The 25,934-nt window shown below is 38.7% G+C and overlaps 2 long non-coding RNA genes across 3 annotated transcripts; both read left to right on the top strand.

The window, feature by feature from the left end:
• The first annotated feature begins 3,758 nt into the window (after nt 1-3,758).
• Nucleotides 3,759-7,026, top strand: LOC106783120 (uncharacterized). 2 transcript variants are annotated; one of them, XR_001380680.3, is made up of 3 exons: nt 3,759-4,655; nt 5,219-5,412; nt 6,845-7,026. It is a non-coding gene; the product is annotated as an uncharacterized lncRNA (long non-coding RNA). The 2 variants fall into 2 exon arrangements; XR_001380681.3 differs by having other exon boundaries at nt 3,779-4,091.
• Nucleotides 7,027-13,782: 6,756 nt separating this feature from the next.
• LOC111773455 (uncharacterized) lies at nt 13,783-19,645 on the top strand. The gene is made up of 2 exons (XR_002807883.2): nt 13,783-13,918; nt 18,132-19,645. It is a non-coding gene; the product is annotated as an uncharacterized lncRNA (long non-coding RNA).
• Nucleotides 19,646-25,934: the final 6,289 nt, after the last annotated feature.

Raw genomic sequence — 25,934 nt, forward strand, 5'->3', positions numbered from 1 at the left:
GGAAGGGAAAGAGGAGGGAGATTTTTATATTTCATTCACTTAAATTTAGTCAAAATCTTCCCCTCTATAAGTTTAGCCATCAGTTCTAGAATTATGTGGAATAAATCTTCCTCCAAACAACAGTTTCAAGTCTTCAAAGAAAACTACCTTGTTTTTTAATGTCTGCTCTTCTTCAAGCTAAGGACCCCTATTCCTTTAGATATTCCTCATATGATGAAGGGTGTACCTTTGTTGGTTACCTCTGCAGTATCTCTTTCCTCTCACTTCCCAGCAGCCCTGATTTCCAAGTGGGGCTCCATGTGGTTCTGGAGAAGCTAACTCCACTCCTGCTCCAAGGGTAGAGCACATGGCCAAGGCGAACTTCTCATTTCCTGGCCAAAATGTTGGCATCAGGGGTGGCCCTTGACTTAAGCCAGACCAATCAGAGTAAGTCTCAGGACTCTAGCACACTGGTTCTAAAGTGTGGAATGGAGATGAAGATGCATGAAGCCTTGGGAATTGTTGGCGTCTATCTTGGACTATGAAGAGATGAGCCTACCTGAAAATGGTGCCAATCTCTAAAAATCAGGGGGGGAGATGGAGAGAAAATGAGTCGTGGTTGTACGAGGTAAACCCCCAAAAAAGCCTTGTCTGGAGGCAATTCTACCTCAGAAATATGTGGTTTTGGTTATGTGTCAATAAATTATCTTTTTTTGCTTAGCCCAGTTTGATTCTAGTGTTTTGTTACTTGCAACTAAAAATATCCTGACTGATACACGTGAGATGACTCTTTCCTATGGTTGCCTTCCTTTGGACAAACTCCAGTTTGCCAATGACCTTCTTACCAGGTAATGGAAACTGTCCAGCACGGGTCACAGAGGGCCTCTAATGAGCCTGGATTAGAACGCAGTGTTACGTCTGAACCTGAGACGGCGCTGGAGTTTTGAGCATCCCAATTCCAATGACTCTCACCAGAACACTACCTATTTTCCCAAATCACTTACCAAAATGTAGCATGAGCCCTAAATCCCCAGGATCTTATGGGAGAGAAGAGAAAAGTATATCTCAGAACACACTTTCTGCTTAATTCTTTCTTACAGAAAGGCTCAATAACTTGTTTCTGCTTTAGCTTTCAAAACAGAATTACCAACTCCTTTCTTAGTTCAATTTTGTCACATATATGTAATGAACTTCAGGTTTTCAAATACAATTTCTATACATAAATATTGTGTAAAAAAATAAAATTTTGCTAAGCAAAGTGACCACAGTGTGTGCCACCATGTTGAGAGATCGCTACCTGTCTACAATGAGGTAGTAGCATCAGGGGGTCTCACCTATGGAAGACAGCTAAGTGGTCCCCAAGAAGCCTATGGGAACGACACAAAGGTCCAGGTTCTGGACCTTGGTTGGGCAGGTCCACAAACTAGACTTTCTGAGTGTATCTTCAAGGTGCAGACTCAGTGCAATAAGCACATGAGATAGACACGTAAACGAGAATGCCAATGCATTAATTTTTAAATGGAGATGACCCTTTCTGCCGGGAGACAGATGACCTGCATCAGAATACCATACCTGCTTTTATAGAGACAGAAACTTGGAAAACTGGATTATTAATCAAGATAATTGCTGAGTGAGCATGAAATTAAGAGAAGCTGATTGTCTTGAGGACTGTTTTACCCAGACCGCCATGAGATCCTGATCAAATATATCCTTGCACATGGGTGATAATATCTAGCTAGGGGCCAGAAGGACTGCAGCATGGGTACACATTACGAGATTTTTCTTTGCAGAATGACAGTAGCTAATACTTATATCTGTTGGTACTGACCATGTGGCCAATCGCTGTTCCAGACGTCTTATCTAATAACTGATTTAATGAACTCTATAATGAACCTTTGCGATTTATGTTATTATCAGTCCCATCTTACAGATGGTAACACAGAGTCATAAAGGGGGTAAATAACTTGCTAAAAGTTGCATTGTTAATTAGGTGGTAAAGCTGGATTCATCACTTTGAGTCTATGCTTTAAATTGCAATGCTACATTGTCTCTTGAACACTGTGTTTTTCTATGCTTCACACCCATTTCTGTTGCTGCATCCTACATGCTACATGAATTACTTCATTTGACACCATCCTCTATAGATCTGATTCCTATAATGCTGTCTCTAAAATCTTTTTCTTAGAAAGTATATATATCTCTACATGTATATCTACATATATATCTTTGTATATAGATATATATATATACACATGTGATATCGAACCTCTTAATCTCAAGTTCATGTGCCTGATGTGCAGTAAGCCGAAAACTGAGACATCAGTGCTTGGAGATGGAGAAAGTTTTATTCAAATTGACCAAGACGAGAAGGTGGGAGCATGGCTTCTCTCAAGACTGCCTTAACAAGAGAAGAAGGCAGGGGGTCTTATAGAGCCACGGGGTGTGGCAGGAGGAGTTTGGAGAAACAAAGGAGTAATCCATATTTCTTTCACTCCCAAAAAGCCCCTGGGCATCGGTGGCAGCTGGAGGCTGGTAATCTGGTGATCCTTGAAGGCGTTCTCTTTCTTCTGTAAAATAAGCTCGTAAATCCTTGTGAACCTTGAGTTACCTCTCAGGTTAAACAGGAAAACAGCAAATTGACAAGATTAACTTCTTTTCATAACATACTCTTATTGAATATTCACAGTAACCCTTAGGTACCCAGCTTCATACACATATGTATATATACAAATAATTTTTAAAGAAAAATAGTCTATATATACATACATGCATGTGTGCAGGTGTGCATGTATAAAATCCTTACTGTTGCCTCCACATAAACCAACAAATATGAGCAGAACCATGCTCACATGGGCTGTTGGCCAGGACAGGGACTTTGTTATATTGCACTAGATAGCATGGTGATAGCTGTTAAAACAGGATTCTGCCTATACTTAAGCCTTCTCCAAAAAAGGAAATATTTAGTTTTAGGGAGGTATTTAGCCGTTACAGCAAGAAACATTAGAAAAGAATGAAGGAACGTGCATTGGCCTCACATTAGCAAGTAATGCTACAGTCAGAGGCAGCTGCTCTAGATTTTAAAAATCTAACGTGTTTTAAAAAAATAGAAGGACTGGCCCCATGACGTAGTGGTTAAGCTCAGCATGCTCCACCTCGGTGGCCTGGGTTTGTGGGTCTGAATCCCCGGCATGGACCTACACCATTCATCAGCCATGCTGTGGCAGCAACCCACATATGAAGTGGAAGAAGGTTGGCAGAGATGTTAGCTCAGTGCTAATCTTCCTCAGCAAAAACAAAAAAACACAATTAAAAATTCACATGATTCCAAAGCCCAAATGTACGAAAGGTCACACAGTGAAAAGTCTCTCCTGGGCCCCAAACTCCAACACTTCGTTGCTCTCCTGAGGTAATTATCAGTTCTTTATTTATCCTCCCAGAAATAGTCTATTATCATTTTTTTCCTGTTGCATTTTTCCCTGGAGATACATATTTGAGACTTTTTATCTTGTTTTACCATGCTTTCCTCTCTTTCTTTCCTATCTCTTCTTAAAGAAGATAAAGTCGACCTCCCCTGAGGACTTTCTGCCAAATGCCAACTTGCCGTTGGTTGATACTGGTTTTATCCTCTTTCCAACCCCAGTTTCTGCGCTACCTCAGAATGCGTCTGTGTGTGACAGCTGGTGGTCCTAGTCACCTTCCGATGAATGATGGACAGGACCAGGAGGAGCAACTGTTCCCCAATATCATTAACTGCAAGATTTTTGCGAGCTCAAAATTCTAAGAACTGACAGTTGCTTCCAACTGTTACCAGCTGTTAATTTGGCTGAGGCTGGTGGGGATCTGACTTTCCTTCAGCAAATGATCTGGGACAGCGGCTGGCTCACCATATATCTTCCTTTACAGCCTCTGTGACACTCGATTCCGAATTTCTCAGGCCTAAAAATAATATCCTAAACCCCATCCAGAGTCCCCACATCACTAGCCGTATGACCCCACAGAAGTAACTTACCCTTGGCCCTGCGTTTCCACCTGTACAGTGAGAGGACTGGGTACAATGATCTCTCCGCTTCCAGCCCTAGAAATGCCTTATGAATGGGGTCAGCTGCTGAAGGGTGAATGTCATCCCAGCCCTTTTCTCTTCCCTGGAAATCACCTGAAATCTGAAGGAGCGAAGCCTCTGGCCATGATTTTGAAGCAATACATCATGTGTCCCTGGATGGTTCTAGGGCAACTGCGAAGGGTTTCTGCTATTTGCTGCCTTTGTCCTTAAGGGTTAAGAACTGCTTGTGTCATAGCTGCAAAAAACTCTTTCCTATTCCCACATACTGGCAAGCAATTTTTTAAAATCATTTAAAGTTTTTGCGAGAACAGGATTAATTTTTTTTAAGTACAGAAAGTTGGTGGAAGAAGAGCAATCCCCCCTTTTTAAACCTCACCTGCGTACATCCAGTTACTCAGTCATTCTCACCGCATTTGAATGCTATTTTGAGTCACCGGCGTCATCAGAGCATCAGTTTTGAGCTGTGCTTGATGAGTTAGATGCATCTCCCTGGGGAAGGTCGACCTGGCTACTGTGACAAGGCTTTGCAAGTGGCAGGACATTGGGGGGCCACCTTTCGTGTTCTGAAAATCGATATTGTCAGGACACTGCAAGGAGTCAGGGTCTCAGGACTCAGGTACACAAATCAAACTCCCAAGAGACTAATATTCTAACCAGGTCGACCACTTATCTATTTGCAATGGGAAATGTACTTTATCTATAACCAGAATACTCAGGTCTGCTTTATAGACGCCACCTCCCCTGAATCAAGGTACCTGGGGAAAAACTTTTTATCAGAAGACTTGAATCTCATGGAATTAGTAAAAGATAATATATCCAGCCCTGATAGATAGGATAAGATGGGCAATTTCTACTCCACAAGAGAGATTCCTAGAATGCAAGTGTCTCATATTTGGTTCAATTATTCGTTCCAGCAAACATTTATGAATCCCACCAGCAGATTGACTGAAACCGTTAAAGCTTTCATGACCCCTCACCAGTAAAGGGCCATCTCAAGACTGTGGGACAGGCCTTCATAATACGTTCACACATTCCTATGTTTTTGTAGAATTTGCTAAGGCATTTTTGGGATCTGGCAAAGGAGGAGTTGACTGAGGGATATATTTTGGGGGGGGTTAGTGGCTTACAATCACTTCTGTAAAAAGTTAAGTCCTTACTGGCTTTCCCATGTCAAAATAGCTTCTGGGAATACTCTACAGCCCACCGAGCCAGCTCGCCTAGCAATGAGACGTGAAGCTGTGGGGCTAGAAGTCATATCACCATATGAACGTGTCCTATTACATCCAAAGCATGTAGAAGAGAAAGAAGGTTTGAAACACACAGTCAGAAGCAAACCCACAGAAAATTCTTCCAGTCTTCACACATATGAAATGGTAAGTAGAACATTTAGTTATCTTTAATGCCTATTCAAAATGGAAGTTTTTCCCATCAGGAGTATACTTAGTTATGCAGTATATACGATTATAAATGTCATACTTTTTTTTCTTTCTTGATGGAAGTAGGTCAAGATAGAACTTATCAGAATCCATGTATTTATAGGGTGGTATTATGAACTATGAATACATCTGTGTGGGAATTTAACTATTTTATGCATCTTAATTATCAATATTAAAATTTGTTTTAATCAACTAAGCTAGAAGACTAAATTATCTTCCTATTCCCTGGGTTAAAAAACAAGACCCAACAGGGGCTGGCCCCATGGCCGAGTGGTTAAGTTCGCACGCTCTGCTGCAGCCGGCCCAGTGTTTCGTTGGTTCGAATCCTGGGCGCGGACATGGCACTGCTCATCAGACCACGCTGAGGCAGCATCCCACAACGAACTAGAAGGACCCACAAGGAAGAATATACAACTATGTACTGGGGGGCTTTGGGGAGAAAAAGGAAAAAAATAAAATCTTTAAAAAAAAAAAAAAAAACAAGACCCAACAATATGCTGCCTCCAGGAAACCCACCTCAGCACTAAAGACAAACACAGGCTCAGAGTGAAGGGATGGAAGACGATACTCCAAGCTAATGGCAAACAAAAGAGAGCAGGTGTTGCCATACTTATATCAGACAAAGTAGACTTCAAGATAAGACAGGTAAAGAGAGACAAAGAGGGGCAGTGTATAGTGATCAAAGGGACTCTCCTCCAAGAAGACATAACACTTATAAATATCCATGCACCAACACAGAAGCACCAAAGTACACAAAGCAACTATTAACAAACCTAAAAGGAGACATTGACACCAACACAATAATAGTAGGGGACCTTAACACTCCACTTACATCAATGGATGGATCATCCAGACAGAAAATCAACAAGGAAATAGTGGATTTAAACAAAAAACTAGACCAGATGGACTTAATAGATATATATAGAACACTCCATCCAAAAACAGCAAAATACACATTCTTCTCAAGTGCACGTGGAACATTCTCAAAGATAGACCATATGTTGGGAAACAAGGCAAGCCTCAATAAAATTAAAAAGCTTGAATTATCTTCCTATTCTCTCTCTATAAAATGATAATGCAAAATTGTCTTACAGAGATTATTCAAATTTTCAAATATAGGAAAAATAGCATTATAGAAGTGTTTAAGCAGTTAATTAATAAAGATATTATGTTGTTTTTTTCTGGATTTTGTGAGTGTATGGTATTTGTCAACTTTTAAAAACTTACCAAGAGGGAACCCTAAGAAAAGTGAAATAAAACTTTTTTTAATTTAAAAATGTATTTGTGGTGATTTATTTCCTCATTCAAAATAAAAATTTGCTTTGGTACCTTATTTTGTACATATAATGTTGTCTTCTTTTTCTTAAAGAAAAAGTTTCAGGCCCCATGAAACTTGGATCTGTCCCTGGTCGAGCAGCTGCCATTTGCCCAACTACACATTGGGTCCTTGGGATGCGGAGATGAGCAAGACACAATCTTCGCCATCAACAAACTTGTATTCTAGTTGAGAAAGCAGAAATGTAAACCAATAAAGGCGGTAAATTGCTGCAATTTCTATATAGAGTGATATGATCCTGACAGAGGAAGCAAGGCTCTCAGTCCACACGCTCAGCGATGCAACAAGTATCAATTTATTTTCTTTATATCAGCGTAATTGCAACCTGAGGCTCCATACTCCCAAGTTAGTAGGCAGTTCCAACAGGGGCCCTTTTCTTGCCAAAGCTTTCCAAATGTAAAGAGGCTTACCAGGTGCCTGGAAAATGGCGAAGTGTTTCTCATCTCTTGCCTGTCACGGTCACCACTGCCATTCTTGTGCACCGAGCCTGTGGTCCCTTAAAGGCCAACAGCATTGTGCTTCCACACACCCGGTGCTCAAGTCCAGGAATCTATGTGAGGCTGGGTCCCTGGTGCTGAGGTCCTGTCTCTTTGGATACAACATGCAACCAGCCTCTGCTGATACTTCCCTGGGGACTGCTACTAAGCAGTGTGAGGGTCCCCTTGGCTCCCCTTTCTTGGTCCACTTTGCCCTCTCCCTTTCCTCCAGGACACCTGACATATTCTCTTCAAGAGACCTGAGATTTTTTACAAAACCCAGGAGGAGCCTTTGACTTTACACTAACTGGTAAATTTTGTCTGATAAAATCCCAAGGGAGAAGTGAAAACTACTGAGAATACAAATTAATATGAATTGAATATGGTGTCCAGGAAGGATTGAGGATATTATGGGGATGGAATAGGGGTAAGGGGAGAATAGAAAAAGATGTATGTACAGGTGTGTGTGTGCATGTGTGTGTGTGTAGGGTGGATTTGACAGACACTGACAAAGTCTTCCTATCCGTGTTCCTTTTAGAGAAGGTGAATAGATGGTTCCCTTTCCAAGGCCTTCTTTTTGCAAAGTCCACCACAAGGGTTTAGTTTCGGCCTTGTTGGTTACAATGGCATTCCAGTCATGCCTCCCTGAGGTCATCCTGATTAAATGTGAGGGTTTTTTGAACACTTGACAAAAGTCTTTACTAAACATTGGTTAGATTGAAAAGAATAATACGTATATTATAGAGATATATATCAAGCACCCAAACTCCAAGTTTAATAAGACAAGCTAACCTGTGAACCTCTCTCTACCCAACCACTTCCCTTCCCCCTCAGAGTAAGGACTATGCTGAATTTTGTAAAGAGCGTCCCTTTGCTTTTTTTCATAGTTTTATCACATATGTTCATTATCCCTAGACACTGTATTGTTTAGTTTTGCATGTGTTTGATCTTTATATAAATGGAATCATACAGCAGGTATTCATCTGTGACTTACTCTTTTGCTAAATATTATGTTCCTAAGATTCACCCATATATTTGCAATTCATTGACTTTCATTTATTTCATCATGTATTTCATTGTTTGAAATATACCACTATTTATTCATCTATTTTACTACTGATATTTATTTAGATTGTTTTCAGGTTTGGGCTTTTGCAAATCATGCTGCTCTGATCATTCTCGTGCAAGTCTGCAGATACACATGTGTAAGTTTCTTTAAGGTATTTATCTAGCAGTGGAATTGCTAGGTTACAGACTATGTGCCTCTTCATCTTTATTAGATAATAATAGTTTTCAAAAATTACCCTACCAATTTGCATGCTTATCAGTTGTATATGAGAATTTCTTCCCCTTGCTCAATATACTTGTAAACACTTAACATTGTCAGATTTTTCAATTTTAGCCAAACTGGTTATGCTGTGGTGTCACATTATGACCTTTATTTGAATCTTCCTGATTACTAATGGGGATGAGCATCTTTTCATGCTCATCAAGCAGTTAAGTTTCTTCTGTGAAGTGAACATTAGAACATGTTTTCCTCATTTTTCTATTGAACTGTATGTTTCTTATTTGCTTTGTAGGAGCTATTTTATATCTGGTTACAAATTATTTGCCAGTTACATTTTACAACTATCTTCTCCAAGTTTGTGGCTTGTCTTTAGTGACTACGTTTTTTCTTAATGCATTAACTATATTAATATTTATCTTTTGGCTTTATGTTTTTAAAATCTTAAAGAAATCCTCCCCTACCCTGAGATCATGAAAATATTATGATGTATTATTTTCTAAACGTTTTCTAGTTTTGCCTTATACTTTTATGTATTTAATCCACTTGGAATTGATTTAAGAGGTCTGGTATAGGATAGAGGTCCAAATTGGTTATTTCCCTATGGATAAACCACTGTCCCAGGACCACATGTTGATTCTCTCGCCATGACCTGTGCTGACAGTGCAGACCTAATTCAACTTTTCATATCTATGTCGGTCTGTTTATCGGTTCTTTATTCTGTTTTATTGGTCATTTTGACTATTCCTGAACTAACACCACACTCTTAATTACTATAGCTTTATGGTGAGTCTCAATATCCTATAAGACAATTACACACACACACACACACAGAGGAAACCTTGCTTTCCTAAAGCTACTCTTGGCCTCTTGTTTTGCATATATGTATTTTTTAATTAGCTTATCAAATTCCAAAAAAGAAAAAAAAAAAACCTGCTGTAATTTTGATTGAAATTGCATTAAATTTATAGAGCAATTTGGGTAGAATTTTCATGCTTATGAAATTGAAACTTCCAAAATATAAAATGGTATATCTATCCATTTATATAGGTCATCTTTAACGGCTTCCGTAAACTTAACAATTTCTTTGATATTTGTCATGCACTTCTTTTGTTACACTTACTCCCATATGCTTTATTTTTTATGCTATTGTAAAAGGTAACTTGAAAATTTTTACATTTTCTAATGGTTGCTGGCATACAGTAATACCAATTTTTACCCTTCAGCCTTATTAAACACTCATTAACTAATTTATTATTAATTTTAGGTGTAGATTCTTTGCAGTATTTACTGGTTAGTTTCTTTCTTTGCAATCTTTGTGCTTTAATTTCCTTCTTTTCTTATCTTACTGCTCTGGATCTCCTGTATGATGTTAAATAGAGCTGTTGATAGAGGAAACCCCGGTCTTGTCCTGATTAAAGAGAATGCTTTCAGTATTTCACCACTAAATATGGTGATTGCTATAGGTCTTTTACAAGTACTATATCAGGTGTTTATTGCTGTGTAATAAATAGATTGGCTGTTTATTACATTCCAAACTGTCCCAAAAAAGAATGGCTTAAAACGACAAGCACTTTATTATTTCTCACGATTCTGTAGGTTAGCTGTGGGGCTCAGCTGGGACAGCTTGTCTCTCTGTTCTAGGTGGTATCAGCAGGGCGGTCCACAATTTGGACAGGATTCAAGATGGTGTACTACAACAGAGATGGCTAGAGTACTGGGACCTCTCTCTCCTTATGGTCTTACTTCTTTCAGGACCTCTTACTCTGGGGGCTGTCCAGCAGGAGAGCCTGACTTCCCTGCATGGCAGCTCAGGGCTTCCAAGAGGATGAAAGTGGAAGCCACAGGCATCTGAAAGCTTAGACTCAGAGATCACACAAGGCAACTTCCATTACATTCTTTTGGTCAAAGCAAGTCATCAGGGAAGCCCAGTTTCAAGGGGAAGGAAAATAAAGTCAATCTCTTAATGGAAGGAGCAGCAAAAGACTATATAGCCAGGTTTTTCCAACCTACCATGCAGACTTTTTTCCTGACTTCTATGAATTGTGATTATGAATAGACATTGAATTTTAGCCAAATCTTTTTCCTCATCTCTTAGATAATCATATGATTATTCTCCTTTAATCTGTTAATGTGGTGAATCATATTAATAAATTTTCTAATGTTAAGGCATTTTATATTTCAGGGATAAATCAGCCAGCTGGATTCAATTGCAAACATTTTGCTTAGCATTTTTGCCTTTATGCCCATAATTAAGACTGCGTTCTAATTTTTGTTTTTTGTTCTGTCCTTACTAGTTTTGATTCCAGCGGTCTGTTAGCCAAATAATATAAATTAGGGAATATTCTCTCTTTTACTATCATCTGGAATAAGTTTTTAAAGATTGGAATGATGTGTTCCTTGAATGTTTAGTAAAAATGGCACCAAAACCAGTGGGAGTAATGGTGGTGGTAAATGTTTTGGTTTGGTTTTGTGGAAATTTTTAAATTATTTTTTATTTTTGTTAATAATATACTCAGTTTTTAAAATTTCTTCTTGAGGAGTTTGTTAAGTTATGCTTCTCTAGGAATTTTTCCATTTCACGTAAGTTTTCAATTTAATTGGCATATAATTGTTTTGTGTTAATTACCTTTTAATGTCTGCAACATCTGTAACACAGACCCTTTTTCATCCCTAATGTTGTTTATTGATGCTCTCTCTCTTTTTTCTTGATTGGTCTACCAGAATTTTGTCAATTTTATTCATCTTTTCAAAAAACCAATTTTGACTTTGTTGGGGCTGGCTCCGTGGCCGAGTGGTTAAGTTCGCGCGCTCCGCTGCAGGCGGCCCAGTGTTTCGTTAGTTCGAATCCTGGGCGCGGACATGGCACTGCTCATCAGACCACGCTGAGGCAGCGTCCCACATGCCACAACTAGAAGAACCCACAACAAAGAATACACAACTATGTACCGGGGGGCTTTGGGGAGAAAAAGGAAAAAATAAAATCTTTAAAAAAAAAAAAACAATTTTGACTTTGTTAATTTTATCTAATGTATTTTTTCCCATTAATTTCCACTCTCAACTGAACTTTTTCTTTCTTTCTATTTACTTTGGATTTCTGCTGCTTAAGTTGGGTGTTCAGCTCATTAACTTTCAAACTTTCTTCTTTTCTTTCCTCTGAGTACTGTTGCAGTTTATTTATTAAGATTCAAGAATAAATATTTTCTAATTTTCAGTGTTATTCTTTGTTCCCGAGCTATTTCAAAGTGTTTCTTAATTTCCAAGTATGTGAGAGTTTCCTAGTAATCTCCTTGATACTCATTACTAACTTAGTTGGGCTGTACAAAGAGAATCAGACCCATAAAATGCCAGAGAATATAATATATTTATATATATTAATTACGGTTATATTTGGATTTTGCTCTACCATCTTATTTTGTGCTATTTGTCCTGTTTTTTCCTGTGGGTTTTTTTTCTTCCTGTCTTTTCTTGTCTTCTTTTGGGTTGATTGAATATATTTTTTCTCATTCCATTTGTCTTTCCCTATAATAGTTTGGAAGTTACACACTCTATTCCCATTCTGCTGTTTGACATACTAGAAATTTTAGCCTGCATATTTAACTTGTCAAAGTCTAACATTTATCAATACCTTTACTTTCCTCTCAAATAACACAAGAGTCTTTCAACGTTCTACTTTTAATCACCCCCTGACTGATATGCTATTGTAGATGTTTTTATTCTATATTGATTTTGAACCTAACATGGAATTGTTACTGTTTTATATAGTTTATATTTATGTTTTCTCACACATTCAGCAATTTAGTTGGACTGAATGAAGTCCAACTTTCTTCTACTTTTCATCTATTTTTGCATCTCAGACTTTCCATTGGGGATTATGTCACTTCTTCTTAAAGTATATTCTTTAGAATTTTCTTCAATAAATTGACAAACTCTCCCAATTCTTGAAACATACATGTTCTTCCTTCTTCTTCTTCTTTTTTTTTTTTTGGTGAGGAAGATTGGCCCTAAGCTAACATGTGTTGCCCGTCTTCCTCTTTTTGCTTGAAGAAGATGGCCCCTGAGCTAACATCTGTGCCAATTTTCCTCTACTTTGTATGTGGGATGCTGCCACAGCATGGCCCAGTGAGTGGTGTGCAGGTCCACACCAGGGATCCAAACCCACAAACCCCAGGCTGCCAAAGCAGAGTGTGCAAACTTAACCACTGCACCACCAGGCCAGCCCTGAAAGATACTTTTTGGTGGCTATACAATTTTAGTTTGGTTATTTTCTCTCAGTCCATTAAAGATATTATTTTACCACTTTCTGACTTCCGCTATTACCGGTAAGTCTAATTTTCATTCTTTTGAAGATAATATATTTTTTCTCTCCATCTTCTTTTAAGATCTTCTCTTTCACTTTGCTATTCTGCAGTCACACTATATGTCTAAGTATGATTGTTTTTTAAATTTATCTATCTTGCTTTAGTTTTAGAAAAACTGTTTCTAAAAACTCACACTGAGAAATAGCCAAGGCTTGAAATTGGAGAGATAGTAGAGGTCAGTTTGTGAAAGGTTTTGAAATTCATACAAAGGATTTGGGATTTTATTCTGTAAAGCAGTGATCTTCAAACTTTATAGTTGTGCACATTATGTAAGAATTTTAAAAAATATGTGTTCCCTTGCACATATTTAAGTTGACATGTACAATTTTCATCATAAAGTTAAATGAGTTTATTTCTTGATGATAAGAAAGAGAATATATTAAACATTTTAAAAACTACAAAAGTGATTGACTAAAATTGGAATACATTTTATGGTATGCTTTGAATATATCATATTTGATATATTCATTTGGTTATGATTATTTGAAATACATTTGTGTGCTTATTGAATAAAGCATGCCAGTTTTAAGATAAATCACATATACTTTTTACCCATCAGTTTTATGAAATGTGTCTTAAAAATTTTATACTTTAAGACATTACAATTTCATTTAAAGGAATAAGAATTGCTTACCTACGCTGCTTCAAGTGTTCCAAAGTTAGAACATCCCAATATGAGATGTACTTTGTTTCCAACTTCAACAGAAATCCTTAACAGAAATCCGTGTAAGACGCAGAAAGGCGGGAAGGCCCACATGCTGTGATAACCATTAACCAGACTTCCCTGGAGCCAGTTGTCATTCTGGGTGGTGAGGTCAGTCACACAGAGGTCAAAACAAATTCTACGACGTCACAATGGCTTTAGCTTCTGCGTGTGGGAATTTCTCTGTCTCTCTCTCTCTTTCATATATGCAAGCAGACCCGGATGTCCCACATTTCCTTTCTGGAAAGGGATTCACGCGGACGTAGAAAGTTTTGCCCACAGGTAGGTTTCTGCTTCAAAGGGAAAGGGAGCGAGGACCCTTCTCTTGAGGCAAAAATGATTGGCTGTGGCAAGATCCACTCCTAATTCCCATATTTCATTTGGAGGTCAGTTCAAATGACCTAGCGGTCAGGTCCATTTCTATTCTTTACTTATAACATTAAACAGGAAACTGGCCCAAGTTGGGACAGGGATTTTTTTCATAAGAACGTGTAATGGTTATATGTTCTATCGTTGCACTATTGTGAAATTTATCTTTCACAATGTACATACAGATCTTGGTGTATTTTACTTGAAAATAATAGTTACTATTAGTTATTTCCACTTTTTTCCCCCCAAAAGAGAAAAATATGGGAAAAGTGTCATGGTAACTTTAAATCTTTCGAGAAGACTTTGACCAAGGTATCCTAGAACAAGGTTTAATACGTATTTTATGGTTCAGCGTTAACTGTCATCAGTAATAGGTTGTACACTTGATAATGTGCTAACCATTGAGCAATTAGAAGAGGCATGGAATAGTGATTAAGAGCATCAACACAAGAGCTAGTCAGCCTGGGCTCAAATCCCGGTTTTCCCCTTAATCAGCTCTGTGAACTTGTGTAATTTTCAAAACTTCTCTCTGCCTCAGTCTCCTCATCGGAAGTAGAGGCTTAAACCCTTATTTACCTCAGGCGGTTACTCAAGATTAAGTGACTGCCCCAGCTTCCTCACCTGTAGCATGGTCTCTTTCTCACGGCGTGGATGTGGGGATTAAATGAATTAAATGAGCAGCACAGGGACCTGCCTCACGGTAGGACTTCCACAAATGTGTTTTATTTAGCAAAAAAGGAAATAAATCTGTCTTAACGCAAAATTAAGCACTTATTTTATTTTCACACACAACTAGGGGATTCAACAGGCTATGTTGATAGTGAATATGCTGAAAGAGAAACAGGCCAAGCATTAATCTGGAAGACAAAAATTCCCTTGACGTCTGTCTATTTCATTGCACAAACTACCAACTGAATATAGTGGGAAAGGATAGTTAAGATATACAAAGATGCAAATGATTTTCTAATTTTTCGATAGAGCATATCTTGATTTTAGTTCTTGATTCTATTATGGAAATGTAAGGGCAGTGCTGCTTCTCTATTTTATCTTATTTTAGTTCCCTGGTTTGGCTCTAACTGGTTGAGAGTAAACATGTTATGGCAAGACGCTAAATCACTTATTAAAAGCTAATGCTTTTTTTTTTAATCATGTAATCATGATTCAGAGTTATGTGTTCTAGATTCTAAATGGCATTAAACTGCATTTATATAGGATTAAAACATCCAGATAAAAAATAAAAGAAGGCATCAGTCAATTATCCACATTTTTCATAAAACACCAAAATAAATATTTAGAAACATCTTTAGGATTGACTGAATTTTTCACTTTTTATTTAGACATTCCTTTCTTTTTCTTTTTCTTCTTTTTTTGAGGAAGATTAGCCCTGAGCTAACTGCTGCCAATCCTCCTCTTTTTGCTGAGGAAGACTGGCCTTGAGCTAACATCTGTACCTATCTTCCTCTACTTTATATGTGGGACGCCTACCACAGCATGACGTGCCAAGCGGCACCATGTCTGTACCTGGGATCCGAACCTGCGAACCCCTGGCCGCCAAAGCGGAACATGGGCACTTAACCACTGTGCCACCGGGCCAGCCCCCTAGATGTTTATTATAATCATGAAAACATACACTAAATAAACAAAGCGTCCTAAAGCTAGTTCTGATTTTTTGAGTTATCCAAATAAGCTATTTTTTGTCTCTTTAATTTCCCTAATTTTCAAGCTAGAGATAACATTGGACATTCCTGCAGACAGCTATAGTTTTTGATTGATTGCACGTTCTTTATTTGGAGAGGTATCCCTTCGCACTTTATTAGAGCCTGGTGGGGATGTCAATCACAGTCCTCTGCCGCTCATTCTCCCCTATCATGGTAACAAGCAAATAAACCAGGCCTGGCTAACCAAAGTAATCCAACGCCCTAGGTAAAGCGATTGGTTCAGGGGTGGACACAGAACCCAAAATGAACCAACCAAAGTCTCTCCCTGGAACTTCTCAGCTAACCTAGAGTGGAAGCCTGCTCTCATTTCTAGAGCTATGGGGCTGGAAGAATGTGCATCAGGGGTGCTATCTTCTCATCCGTGGAGGTAGATGAGGTCCACATACCAACAGAAGAAGATCTGGGAGATGGAAAAAGGGGACCTGGTTATATCGCTTGGGCCCCTAGATTTATGTCTGACATTGTGTCCTTGTGGCCCCATACATGTGGATGTGTTTTAAAGATAATCTGAGTTGGGTTTATGGCACTGGAAACTGAAGAAGTCCTGATAAGTAAAGACATCTTTCTAATTCATTCATAGATGCCACCATTCACCATGAAAGTGAATATATTACAATGAAGTATGTTAAAAGTGTGGTCTAGGTGTCACTTGAACCCAGGCAGTATAACAAAGCAGTTGAGAATCCGGGCTCTGGAGTCAAACTGTCTGCTTGCCTGGAGACTAAACATCGTCTAGGGCTGAGAAGGGCTGCCCGCCACAGGGGACACATGCTCTCCAGGTGCCACAGTCAGGGCCATACACACGGTGGACCAGGACCAATCGCCATTTATCATTACATGGACACTATCTTTCTTAGAAGTGTGTTAGGAGAAACGTCAACCATTTCTTCTATCTAAGTCTGTACCAACACTGGGAAGAGAAAGGTAGAACGAGAGAGCCAACAAAAACAGTAACGAGCCTTTTTTCTGTGGGTAGAAAGAACGCTCCTCCAGGTTGTGCCCATGAGGAAAGAATACAATCTAATCCACTGTTGTGAAGACACCATTTCTTTCATTTTCATCGCCTACTCAGGCCCTTCCAAGAGCTTGCATTTGCCACCCTGGCTTGGTGTCTGCCTGTCCCAGAATATCTTCTTCAACACTCCTTGAATGTTTTCACTGGTCTGCTTTGCTGCCTGAAATGTGGAGATTCATTTGGGTTAAGAAGCATTCCATACTAAAGATACAAATCCCTCTGGGAAGGTTAGTGTGGGAGCACAGGCTTCAGTGTCAGACTGCCTGGATTCAAAGCCCAGCTCCATCACTGACTGTAGCATAATAACCTTGGGCAAGTTACCTAACCTCCCTTCATCTCAGTTTCCTCATTTGTGGAATGCAAATAATAGCACCTCTGTCCCAGGACTGTTGAGGATCTAAAGAGTTGACGCATGCTTAGAATAGTGCCAGGCACACAGGAAGCACTACTTAGGTGTCAACTCTTATTATGCTTAGGTGCTCACACGTCATTTAAATCAGATTTCCTCCTCCCTGATCTAGCTCAGGACTGCTCCACTGAGGGAGTGGAAGTTCGATGGGAGGACAGGTGGGAGGTGGGGACCAGAGGAGTTGGAGGTAGGGGATGGAGGTGGGAAAGGAGTCAGGAAAGAGAGGGCTGGGAATGGAGAGGATAAAGAAAATTCAGGACGTTGTAGAGTGAGGTAAACCTGGATGGGATGCTACAGTTGGAGTCTTTGGGCCCCTAGAGTGAGGGGCTTTAGAAGATGAAGAGAGGAAAAGGAAGGGAGTGAGAGGAGGCCAAAGCAAACAGCACATATTTCAAAGCTTTATCTAGTGTTGACTTGCATCCAGAAAAGGGGGAAGAAATTCTTTTTCCTCCCTCTTACTCTTGGACTAGGATCATAGTTTAACTACATTGTAAATGAAATAGAATGCTCTGGACAAGCCTGAGATCCCAACCATCATTTATAACGTTTCAACAGGAAATATTTTCTGAGTTCCAAATAACAGGCTTCAGTGATCTTTTGAAACAGGATCCGTTTGTAAGTCGGGGCCTGCCTACTTGCTGGGGGAGGAGAAGGGGGGAGTTTGCAGCCGGGCAGGTCAGATAGAGAGCCAGTGTCTCACAATAGAAGAAACCAGAGCTTGTAGTGGCTGAGTCACCTGGACTAGTGACTCAGCTAGAACTAGAGCCCAAGTCCCCAGAGCGCCTCATTTCCCGCAGAGGCTGGATGACCACCAGCCAGTCTTTGTAAAGGAATCCAAATATCAGGTAAGAGGAGGTAAAAGAGGGGAGGGAGATGAGGAGATCCTCAAGTTTCCTCCAAATCCAAGACTCTGTTATTTGACACGGCCTGGTTTTAGGCTAGACCATAGTAAGCATCAATTACTTGTTTTCTTTTTCCTTTTAGGTACGGCAACAGCCTGGATCATAATAATTCCTCATTGATAAAGATCAACTTGTACAATCTGCCCTGAACTGTCAGGAATATTTAGCATCTACAAGACTGTTACAAACAACTTTGCCTTTGAAGGGTGATAGGGAGAATCCCAAGATCAATGATGTCATTGTACTCTCTACGTGACAGCTGGGGGCTAACTAAGGGAGGTGACATGACCAGCCACCTCACAGCAAATTCTTGGGAAGGATTGGGAGCTAAATCTACGATATGTACGTCTATCAGGGAACTATCTCCTTTCACTGATTAATGGGGCACAAGCATCGGTGAGACTTATAATCTGATCAGTTTTAACAACACACAAGAAGAAAATAATAGCACCAACAGGCTCAGTAAGAGGACAGACCTTTACAAACACCTCTCTGTTGATTTTCTCATGCTGCAATAGTTATGTGAATTGCTAAGGGAATAATAACAACTAATATTAATTGATCATCTACTATGTGCCCCACGCTGTGCTAGTCACCCTACATCATCTCTGAACCTTACAGTAACACTCTTATGGGGATTTTATTATCTCTGTTTTTCCTGATGAACAGCTAAAGCTGAGGCAATTTCAGTGACTTACCTGAGGTCCCATAGTCAGCAAGAAGCAGAGCCGAGACTCATCCTCAGGGACATCTGATGTTGCTGTCCTATGTGAGGCAGCAGCAGCTAGGGACTTTGGGTTTGGCGTTCTGAGAGGTACACCTATGTCAGAAATGACCAAACTGTAAAGAAGTTGTGGTGTTGTGGATAACTTGATAGTAGGGTGAGATTTCCGTGAACAACAGAATCATATTATAGTAGTAAGGGAGATGTTTTAGTAATATAAACAATACAACAAATGGAGGAGAAAAATCTCTTCTACCTGACTATACTACAAAGCTTTTATCAAAAATCTTGCCTTTAATAAATGTTTTAGAATAAGCTGTCTATTCAGGAGGCCACCATACTGTTTTCTGTCTATGGGGCGGTAAGTAGAGCGGTTGAGACAATATGCCTGAAACAAGACTGCCTCAGATCAAACCCTGGTGGTGCCACTTCCTAGCTGTGACTTTGAACTAACTACTTATGCTTAGTACCTACCCCACAGGGCTGCCATGAGGGTTAAACCATTAACTGCACGTGAAGTTCTTAGAAAGCACCTGCTCAATGGAAAGCACTTGGTCAATATTTGTCCATACTGTGTGCAGAATAGGGTATGAATGGTGTGATGAAATCGAAAGTATGGTCCCCACTTTCAAGGAACTTAGAAACTAGCTGGGAAGAGAGAGCATCTGCTGATAATATGTCGCAGGAACAGGTACAACATAAAAACGTCTCCTTTCATCAAGGTATACATTGTTGTATCATAATAAAAATTAAGTAAATAACAATTAAGGAAATAGAGGAAGTGAGTGGTGACCTGGATTTTGAAGGAGTTGCTGGTTTACCACTACAAAATTTTTAATTAAAGACTTTTGTCAAGACTTGTCCATTCTCAATATTGTCAATCTTGATTCCTTATATATTTAATGATAACCTTCTCTGTGCAAGACACTGGGATAGCGGTAACGAAGGACTACAGATTTGAAAGAGCTCTTATCCTCAAGGAACTTACGGTCTACTATAAGAAGTTATATATTAATAAAATACAAGGTAGAAAGTGTCATGGATAAGTCATTGCCAGTTGGCGACACAATAGTTTCCAGAAATTCTACTAAGCGCATTAAAAAATGGGTTAGTCCTTGGTGCGCGAAGGAGCCCAGATGTCAAATGTAATAATTAACACGAAGGAGATCTCGTCCTTTTTGAAAGTCTTCTGGGGTACAATAGGCATTGGGACTAGTCCGCCCTGGGTTTTGCAGGATGAGAAATTGAATCAGACTATCCAGAGGCTGAGGAGACCCCACTAAATGGGCAAGAAATGCATCAGAATGGGAATTTATTAAATTCCTTAGCTAGACAACATGACGGTATCTGTACAGCCCTTGAATCTTCTCTCTCCACCCTCCCCCTTCCCCCATCACTCCTGGTACATTGATTCATTTTGGGAGTAAATTATTGATCAAGAGATTGCTTGGTTGACATTTTCCACTCTAAGAATATTTCTAACTACATGAACATTTTTGCATCTGGACAACTACCTTCTAGACTCTTCTTTTTACTTTTTTTTTCTATTATAACACATTCCTTTTTCATTTGAACAGAAATTTTTAGCATGTTACAATTTCCAAGTGTATAGCTCATTTTACATTGGCTACATTTTTAGTTTCTTCCTGATGACATTCAGGCAGGGAACTTAGTTTCTTATCAGTATGTTCTAAATCCCACTATAGGGTGGGTTACATTGGAAGGCTTTCTGTAGAAGTCAAACACTAACGTAGTAGTTGAATTACTTCTTTACCTGAAGATTTCATCTTCTTCCTGACTTTTTGTCTCTATCTTTTTTGTCCTAGATCTTGAATACTATTTTTAGATTTGACTTCTGTTTGCTGATTATATAACATGTTTTATATGGTTAATTAAATAGGGTTCATATTTCATTTAAAACCTAACTCATTTGTAGCTAAACACTCTTTTGGCTGTCTGTGGTGGGTTGTATGAAACCTGAGAAAATCATACTGGTGTCCCACCTAAGGGGAAATAGATGTATACAGGTAACATCAAATTGAAATAAACATCAAAGGACAAGAAGTCAGGAAAGAGCTCCTGTTTGTAAGAAGGATAGGGTGGAGCTTTGTCCTTCCTGAAGGGGGATGGAGGTTGAAAGATGATTAATTTTTTGGCTACCATCAGGTGGCTGCCTCCCTAAGGTATTGTAGAGATGTGGCAGGAAAGTGACCTCTTATAATGTGATTTTAGAGCTTAATATGTGTTTATCTTATGAACAAGTCTGGAAAAAACAGATGTGTTGATTAAATGCTGCCCAGGTAAGTATGTCAGAATTTGCTTTCCAGGCAAGATGAGTCCAGTTCAGCCGGGCTAGTCAGGGGTTGGTGAAACAGAGACAGTGTCAAAAAGACCCCAGAAAACAACAAACAGTGTCAAGGCACAAATCTGGAACAAGGTAAACACAGCCCAACCTAAGCATTGATCTGATATTCCTAGCAAGCAACTTGGAAACAAGGGAAAGAAAATGAAGACACTATGACTGTGCAGGTCTTATAACTTCAAGCTAGCACCAAACGTTAACTTCAGTGATTTAGAGACGTTCTCGGAAATTAACATTATAACATATAACAAATAACATCACTTATAATATCTGACATTTAAAAATACTTTTCAAAGTTTTTTTGTTTTAGAATATTATTTAATCTTAATAAAGAATGATGATATGGGTAAGTTAGGGTGGATATTATTATCCTATTTTTAAAATAAAAGAAATTTGATATAGAAAGGAGAATTGAGTTGTTTATTGTGGATTACTGGGAGAATGATGACTAACTCCCAGAGCACCATGCTCCCACCATAGTATTATTTATACTAGGATAAATATTGAGAAGCATTAATAAATAAAAGATCAGTTGTTAATAAGGAGAGCTGAAAATAGTCTACACATCATAGTTCATGTCCTAGCTAGGAAATGGATGGGCACAAGGAATAGAAAACTTTTCACACAAGCTTGAGAAACAGACACGGTGGACAACAACCAGGACATAAAAGGAAACAAGGCCAGTGGGCCTGGAATTGGGAAGTCAGGAGTCCTTTCTCCTGTGGCTTCTGCCCCTGTCCTCATCGTTCTTGTACTCCTCTCTGGAGACTGGCTTTCTTCCCCAGCTTACTTGTCTTTTCTGCATACAGTGAGTGCTACATAACCTTGTGGTTTGGCTCCAAAGGCCAACTGACTATTTCTCAGTGACCCTATTCCAGATTCCTGGGAAAGCAGAATGGTTTAGCTTGGCCAAGGTCTTCATCCCTGGTGGTCAGTGGAGGAACATTTACTAGTTCATAGTCACTTTGGGCCACCATTTTAGCAAGGGCTATGGGTGGTGGCAGAAGTGTGGGTAAAGAGGTATATATACAATAAATAGGAGAAATATTTTATATGTTACCAATATTGTCCTATAATTAAAAACCAAGAAGAGGGGCTGGCCCCGTGGCCGAGTGGTTAAGTTCGCGCGCTCCGCTGCAGGCGGCCCAGTGTTTCGTCGGTTCGAATCCTGGGCGCGGACATGGCACTGCTCGTCAAACCACACTGAGGCAGCGTCCCACATGCCACAACTAGAAGAACCCACAACGAAGAATATACAACCATGTACGGGGGGCCTTTGGGGAGAAAAAGGGAAAAAAAAAAAAAAACCAAGAAGAGGCCAATACACCTAGTCATTGATTGTAATAAAATGTTACATTCAAGAGCATTTTTTATTATAGTATTGGGTCTAATTTGGGGCATTTCGACCAAAAAATACTAATAGATTTAGGAATGATTCAGAGGAAAGATTACAAAATTTATTTTGATTGGAAATTAAGACCTTTTTAATAAAGATAGAGACATTAACTCTGTAGCTTAAAAATAATTAAAAAAAAATAGATATACCCACAACTAGAAGGACCTGCAACTAAGATATACAACTATGTACGGGGGGGGGGGGGGGTTGGGGAGATAAAGCAGAAAAAAAAAAAGATTGGCAACAGTTATTAGCTCAGTGCCAATCTTTAATAAATAAATAAATAAAGCAGAGAAGGAGCAGTTAGCTTCATTACATTGTTCTACTATTAAATAAAATAGATATAAAATTTAAAAAACACAAAAAGGTACACATTGAAAGTTAGTCTCCCTTTCACCTGTACCCCCAGCCACCAGTCACCCTAATGGAGGTAATCACTATTATCAATTCTGGTGTACCCTACTAGAAATGTGCTCTAGCATATAAGCACGTGGTTCCACATCTCGCTTTTTTCAGTATACTTTAGAAATCATTCCATATGAGTACATCTAGAGTGACCTCATTATTTTTTTAATGGCCGTGCAGTATTCTATTGCATGGATGTGATGTAATTTTTTTGAGCAGTTTCCAGTTGACGACATTTAGTATATCTCCAGCCTTCTGCTATTTCTGTCTTTATATATACCTCTTTTTATGTACAAGTGAATTAATCGGTAGGATAGAATTCCTAGAAATGGATTTTCTGAGCTAAAGGGAATGCATATTTTAAATTTTGAAAGTAATTGCCAAACTGCCCTCTAGAAATGTTACCAGTTTCCTTCCAATCAACAATTTATAATAGCACTGGTTTGCCCATACTTTTAGGTCACTGTTGAGTTATGATGTGGTTAGGTCTGGAGTCTTTTACTTGGTGGGGAATTTCCTCAATTTTATCTACCAATCTCCTGTTGACATCTTTATATTGGCTATTATATTTTTATTTTGTAAGAGCCTTTTCTCTGTTCTTTGGTTGTAACTTTTTCATGGTATCCTAGTCTTACTTAATGAATGCAATAACGTGTCTTGCTATAGATATATTGATTAAACTTTTAAAAAATTCCCCCTTGCTACTTGCATTTCCTTTGGAAGTGGAGTAAGCTCCCTGCCTTTCATGTTAGAAACTTTCCTAAAATGTTTGGTGGTCCTTGACTGATTGTTCATATTTTAAAAGTCAGATACTTGTCCTCAATCTCTCTGGTTTAATTCTCTGTAGAGCACAAGTCGACTGTTCCTTATGCAGACTTTTATCAAATTCTATTTTTAGAGGCATTTTTCATCCCCACTTTCCTAAGTGCCTGATGCCTCCAATTCCCAAACTTTCCAGAGTTCTGATGTGCAAATCAGCTAGCTTCTTTTTGCCTTTCACCTCCACAGGCAGTTAACTTCATTTTTCTCTGCTTAGTTAAATATGCTTATCCTTTTTTTCATCTTCCAAAATTTTTTGTTTATCCTCTTCTTTCCCATTCTTTTCATCTTTTATGGTAATTTTAGGGGAGTTTGGGGAGGTAGCAGGTATAAACATGTGTATTCAATTCACTAAGTTTAGAAGGTGGTCAATAAATTTGTTTTTAATCTATCAGAAGCCCTGCCTCTGGTTATATTTCAAAATTAATAATGTTGATAAGAAAGAAAAGTGCTGAAATAAAAGTCTTTGCAAGTATTTAAATTTAGCTATAACTTAGGCCCAAAGCCCATAAGTTGTAATGGTTTTATTCTAGTTTCAGTGTGTATACTGGTAATGTTTATATTATAGCACGTATCAGTAAATTTAAAACAATTTTTTGAAAAGTGACTAACATATCAGGCTTTTTTTATTTTTGAAATTATGTTTTCCAACTAGAGTCACAGTTTGAAAGTAATTTTGTCACCAGTTATGCTTCTCAAGTTGAATACTCTTAGCTAATAACTACCAGGTTATAGATGTAGCAGCTTTTAAAGACAAATACAATCGCCAGCATTCAACAATGAATTTCAAATCTGTGTATGCAGCATTGTCATAATGAAGAAAGTCTCTCTTGCTAAGTGATGTCTCAATTAAATATGGTAAAAATTCCATGAAATTTATTGGTTGATCTAACAGAATTACTTTAAAATGCTTATGTTACTAATTTCCAGGAGTAAGAATATTTCTTTCTGGAATGTGAAACCACAGATAGAATTGTGTCTCTCCAGGGAAATGGACTCAGTGGTTATGCAGTAAGCTGTTCCCATCTGTAATATGATAACCGACTTTATCACTGCACTACTGTGGTAGAAAATTATCTCCTACAGTATATTTTTTAATACACCTGAGTGGGCAAAATGAGTTATTAGACCTAATGCCATTTTTTTCCATTTAACTTTTCCCATTATTCTAAAAGTATCCAGATTTTAGAAGCACTTTTACTCTTCAGCTCTTGAATAAGATTCTAGAAACAAACCAAATTCTAGGAAATACTATTTTTAAATTATACATGTATTGGGTATCACATGTCAAATTGTTCATTTTTAGCATAAAGTGCATTATATTCAATAAGCATTTTTGAAGCTTCATTTATGTACATGACATAGTGCTGTTAATTGACAAGAATATATAAGAAGCACAGTTTTATAGGGAGGCAATATAGCATGGAGACTATGAGTCATAGTGTCTGAATTTGATTCTCAGTTTTGCCATTGCCTAGCAGCATATCCTTGGGCAAGTCATTGAACTTCCCTACGCCTCATTTTCAAAATGTGGTAAAAAAACATCTCCCCTTCAGGGTTGTTGTGAGAACAAATTGAAGTGACATAGGCTAGGCATTTAGTGTGTTGTCTTTGTATTGTAAATGCTCAGTAAACATGAATCCAAAGAGAGAGAGACACACACACAGGGAGTGTTTTGCACTCTCTAGGAGCTTACCATCTATTGAGGGATATGAGAAACATACACATTGGTAAAACTGTAAGTCATTATATAATAAATTTCCAAAGCGAGAGAGTGATACCAACAATAACATTAGCAGTGGTTTGAAGAAGGGAGATAGTGAGAAATGTCAGACAAGAGGGACAGGAAAAAGTACGCTGGAATGGAACGAATGGAGGCATGTTTGGTGCTCATGAGGAGAAGTACGTGTTTCCTTATTGAATGAATAAATCAAAGAATGGCCTGGCTGGGGTGTGGAGTGGTGATTAGGTAAATTTGCAGGAGAGAATGAAGTTATGGAAGTCCCTGAATGCCACCTTGGTAAACCACAAGAAGTGGGAATTTTTGACCTGGGAGGCGAGGGGGGGTGGGGAAGATGTACGACACAGTGAAAATAGTGGTGTAGGAAAAGGTATGTAAGAAAAATGGTGTGGAGAGTAGCTAAATCTAAGAGATCAGTTAGAGTACCTTTCTATGTAC

The sequence above is a fragment of the Equus caballus genome, chromosome 5 (assembly GCF_041296265.1).
Source record: "Equus caballus isolate H_3958 breed thoroughbred chromosome 5, TB-T2T, whole genome shotgun sequence".
Taxonomy (NCBI): domain Eukaryota; kingdom Metazoa; phylum Chordata; class Mammalia; order Perissodactyla; family Equidae; genus Equus; species Equus caballus.